Source organism: Chrysochloris asiatica, unplaced genomic scaffold, assembly GCF_000296735.1.
Source record: "Chrysochloris asiatica unplaced genomic scaffold, ChrAsi1.0 scaffold00158, whole genome shotgun sequence".
Taxonomy (NCBI): Eukaryota; Metazoa; Chordata; class Mammalia; order Afrosoricida; family Chrysochloridae; genus Chrysochloris; species Chrysochloris asiatica.
This window is the reverse complement of record NW_006408676.1, coordinates 809,558-814,939: the sequence shown is the minus strand read 5'-3', so window position 1 is coordinate 814,939 and position 5,382 is coordinate 809,558.

Below are 5,382 nucleotides of genomic sequence, written 5' to 3'. Positions count from 1 at the left end.
TGAATATCAAGGTCAGTGGTTCAAGCTCACCAGCTGTGCCTCAGAAACCCTATACAGGGTTGCTATGGGTTGGAACCAACTCAACGGCACTTAACAACAACAACAACAACACACTTCATGCAAGAAATAATACTTTTGAGGAGTCCGGGCCAAGATGGTGAAGTATGCAGATACACTGAGTCGACCCTCTCCAACAAAGACATGGAGACCAAGTGAAACAGATACAAGTGGTGATCCTGGAACTCTGAGTATCAGAGGATAGGACCCACAGGTGGACTGAGTGTTGACTGGAGGAGGAAGCTGAACAGTGATGTGGGACACTATTAAAAGGAACAATTTATGTATGATTAGAATTACAGAAGAAGAAGAGACAAAAAATAAAAATACATAGAGAATATAGTCCAAAAGTTGTTGGAAAAAAATTCCCTAATATCATGAAATCTGAGAAGACTGCCATTCGAGAAGTTGAGTGAACTCCAAACACGATAGACCCCAAAAGAAAAACACCAAGACATACTATAATCAAACTTTTCAAAACTAAAGCTAAGGAAAAGAATCCTGAGAGTAGCTCAGGAAAAATGAAAAATTACCTATAAAGGAGAACTGCTAATAGTTAAGTACTGATTCTCAGCAGAAGTCACACAGGCAGGAAGACAATGGAATGCTATATATAAAAGTCTTTAAGAAAAAAATTGCCAGCCAAGAATCATACATGCAGTAAAACTCCATCAAATATGGTGGCAAAATTAAGTCATTTTCACACAAAAAAAAATTAAAATGAATTTGTAAAAGCCAGATCAACCTTATAAAAAATACTAAAAGGAGTTCTTTGGGAAGAGAATCAACAGTAGACAATGACCTGAGACTATCATGCACCTAGACTCAATCCAGATATAAAAGTCTGCAAAGTAAAACAGACTTCTAACACTGAGATACAGTTGCAACAACAGCAAAACGAAGTTGAAAGAGGGGATGATCCAATTACAGAACTTGCAAATGAAGAAGAAACCAAATAGATTTCAATACATAAACCTAGCTGTAACCCTAAATATTAGACCAAGTCTTACTCCTAACCCTATCTTAACATTTACCTCTGATACTAACCCTAGTTGTAACCATAACAGTAATAATAAATAAAGTCCTACACCTACCCAATACCTAGCCATAGTCCCAACCCTAACCCTCACTTCTTACTCCTACCTAACCCTGCCTCCCCAAACACACAAAAAAAGAACTAATACTTTAGCACCAATTAGTTACTGTCCCTAAAACCATCTAAAAAGGAAGTTTTTCCAGATTACATTCCATTATTAATTATAATCACAAGAGGTCTCTCCTCTTTGAGAGCACATATTGGGAGCGAGAGGCAGAAGCTGGGTCTTCTTCAGAAGAAACTGTTTCTCTCTCATATTTCAATTTTCACCAAATCCACCTGCTTTCCACTGTGTACTTCTGTATGAGTTCTTCCAATCATGAAGCCCCCAGTTCTTACCCTTCATACAGCAGGCAAGGGTAAGTGATCTGGTTTCTAAACTTAATCATTGGCTCTAAGAAGGCTCAAAGATCAAGAAGCATCTGTGTTCTCAAAATCTATCTACCTTTTGTAGACAAGCCACTACCCCTTATAGTGCCACTGAACTGAAGTCAGTGGAAAGGCAGTCTTCCGGGGAGCAAGTCCCAGCACAATAATCAACCAGAGCCCTGTGACCTTCCATCACCAGGGATATTGACAAGTCACAGTCTTGAATGATATAGGTGGATCACAGGAGTGGTGTTATGCATTGAAAATTATGTGTTGTAAATCCTAAAATCTAATGCTGTAGGATCAGCACTGGATTGCAAACTGGATCAGTACCAACTGCTCCTTGGAAACCCTACACAGGGTCGCTATGAGTCAGAATCAACTCCACCACACTTAACAGCAACAACAGTCCTGGTGTGGTGCTGTAGGATAAACACTGGACTGCTAACTACAAGGTTGGTGGTCCAAACCTACCAACCCCTTTTCCAAAACCCTACACATGGTCTCTATGAGTAGGAACTGACTCCAGGGCATTTAAACACATTGCCTTTGGTTATAACCCCATTTCAGAATGAGTTATTTTTGTTATGTTTATGAGACAAGATTAGTGCAGGGTGTGCCACCCATCTTTTGGTGGTGGTGGTGGTGGTCATAGAGTCAGTTATGACAATATAAAAGGAACACATTAAGTAGGAAAAGATGAAGGAACATAGAAGACAAGCCACATGAAGTGTTCCAAATAATCAGGAACCAAGCTGAAGGGACAAGAACTTTCCTCCAAAGCCCACAGTGAGAGAAAGACTTCCCCAGGAGCCAGCACTCTGAATTTGGACTTTGAGCCTACTAAATTCTGAGAAAGTAGATCCCTGTTTGTTTAAGCCTAGCTACATACAAGGAGCTCTGGTAGCGTAGTGGTTACAAAGCGGGCTGCGAACCTTATGGTCAGCAGTTCGAAACTACCAGCTGCTCTGCAGGAGAAAGAGGAGGTTTTGTGCTCCCATAAAGATTTACAGCTTCGGAAACCCTGTACAGGGTCGCAATCGACTCGACGGCACTTAACAACAACAATAACATACATATAGTACTCCTGTTATAGTAGCTCTAGACAACTAAGACAAGTGGTTATTTGTCATTGTTATTGTTGTTAAAAGCCAATATGTCATTTCTGACACAAAGTGACTATGTATAGGGTTTCTGAGGAGCATCTGGTGGATTTGAACTGCTGACCTTTTTCCACATCAGGACCCATGGTTGGTTACTTGTTGTTTTTTTTTGTTAGGTGCCATTGAGTTGATACCGACCTATGCACAACAGAATGAAAACACTGCCCAATCCTGCGCAAATCTCACAATCATTGCTACGTATGGTCGCTACATATGGTTATTTGTGATATTACTGTGTTTGGCTTTTTTCCCCCCCATGTGGAATTACTGGTTAAAATCATTTGAGTGATAAAAACCACCCAGAAGGTATCACAGGGACCAGCCTGGACTGTTTCTAGGCAGTTTGGTGCTAAAGGAGAAAGGTATGGGGTCTTTCCCAAAGAGTTCTCTATAAGATCAGAAGAGCTGAGTCCTACCAGTTGTAAGGCCTTAGTGAGGATAAGAAGCCTTTTAGGAGCAGTGTCATCATATGCATTGACATGAATGACCACAATAAGAAAAGTGCTTACTGTGCTCCAGATTCCCCACCCATCAGTGAGTTTGTCAAACTCGATGGCTTATATATTGATGTGATGCTTGAAGCTATGCCACCAGGGTCATCCCTGGTCAATATGTTTCAGTGAATCTTCCAGATTAGGACAGACAAGAAAAGAAGGCCTGGTGATCTACTTATGAAAATTTAGCCAGTGAAAACATCATAGTTCATGACAGAATGCTGTTTGAAATAGTGCTGTAAGATGAGGCTCCTAGCTTGGTAGTGGTAGAGGTGGTTGTATACCATAGCGTAGGTTCTGACTCATAGCAAAGTTTCTGACTTGTAGCAGCTCTGTGTAGGGTTTCCGATGCTGTAAATTTTCGTGGGATCAGAAAGCCTCATCTTTCTCTCACAGAGCAGCTGATAGATTAGAACTGCTGATCTTGTAGTTATGCATCCCAATCTGTATCCCACTTCACTACCAGGAGCCCTTCCCTAGGTTGGTTGTTGTTATTGTTAAGTGCCATTGAGTTGTTTCCAACTCACAGCAACCCTGTAAAGGGTTTCCAAGGCTTCAAATCTTTGTGGGAGTGCAAGTTTCATCTTTCCTCTATGGCTCAGCTGGTAAGATCAAACTATGGACCTTGTGATTTGCAGTCCAGTGCTTATTGAGTAGAGCCACACTCTAAATAAATGGTGGCCACAACAATAGCATCAAGCATAGCAATAATTATAAAAATAGCACAGGACCAAGTCATGTTTCATTCTATTGGGAATTAAGTCACTGTGAGTCTGTTCCAAAGTGATAACCACTAATAAAAATATGTTACAGATACTTTTATATGACATCACTTACCTTGACATGCTGTGTGTGGCACTGTAGTAGGAACAGTACTGGACTTCAAACCACAAGATCAGCAGTTCAAATTCACCAGCCCTTCCTCAGAATCTCTATACAGGAGTGTTATGTGTTGGATCCAACTTATGGCACTTAACAACAAGTAGCGGCTGATGGATTTGAACCACCAACCTTTCAGTTCAAACTGACTTTTTATTCTAGTGCTTATCCTGCAGTGCCACACCAGAACTCCTTATTTGGCCCTTTCTACAGATGGAGACAAAAAGAAATAAACGCAAGCACAAACCTCAGCTAATGCCGAAAGTTCACAGCAGGCCCATTACAGCTCAGTACATCATGAAAAATACCAGGTAGCCTCTAATGTGGTTTCTGAGCTCCAGGAAGGGAACAAGACTTCCTTCAGTCTTCAAAGGATGAACTCTTCCAGGCTTGCAGGTGGCCAGGCTACACAGCGGCTATGCAGTGAAGCATAGGTTGGGAGTCTAGCCACGGAGTGAGTTTTTGTTTCTTAGCCCATTAACCTCAGAAAACCCCAACCAGTCTCAGGACTTTTCCAGTGAGAAAATAGCCTCAGCCCTACCAGGCCCACCCACACCTTCTAGGTAAGGCTCTAACACATGTTCAAATTCAGCTTCCCCAAATTACCTGATGACATGAAGGGCCCTGAAGCCCAAATGGGTGAGTGGTAATTATTTTTCTGTATAGTGGGATTTGGGCCTTGCTGGCAATAGGCCTGGATGTGCCAGGACTCTCAAGTATTCACATCATTCATGGTGTTGGTGAAGAATATCAAAAGTACCATGGATTTCCAGAAGAGCAAATAAATCTGGCTTGAAAGAAGTATAGCCAAAATGCTCCTTAGAAGTAAGAATGGTGACATTTCATCTCCCTTGTTTTGGCCATGTTATCAGAAAGGACCAGTCCATGCTTGATAAAGTGGATGAGTCATGGGAAAAAAAGGAAGACCCACAATAAGATGGATTAACAGTGGTTGCAACAATGGGTTCAAAAAGAATCATTGTGAGGATAGTGCAGAAAGAGGCAGGATTCTATTCCGTTATACATAGGGAGCTCTGGTAGCGTAGTGGTTACGAATCGGGCTGCGAACCTTAAGGTCAGCGGTTCAAAACTACCAGCCGCTCTGCGGGAGAAAGATGAGGCTTTCTACTCCCGTAAGGATTTACACCCTCGGAAACCCTGTACAGGGTCGCTATGGGTCGGAACCAACTCGACGGCACTTAACAACAACAACATACATAGGGATGCTGTGAGTTGGAACTGACTCAACAGCACCTAATAATGCCTAAGAGCAGAAATTCAACTCCATCAGCTTCAGGATGGAGTTCTGGCCAAGAAAATATGG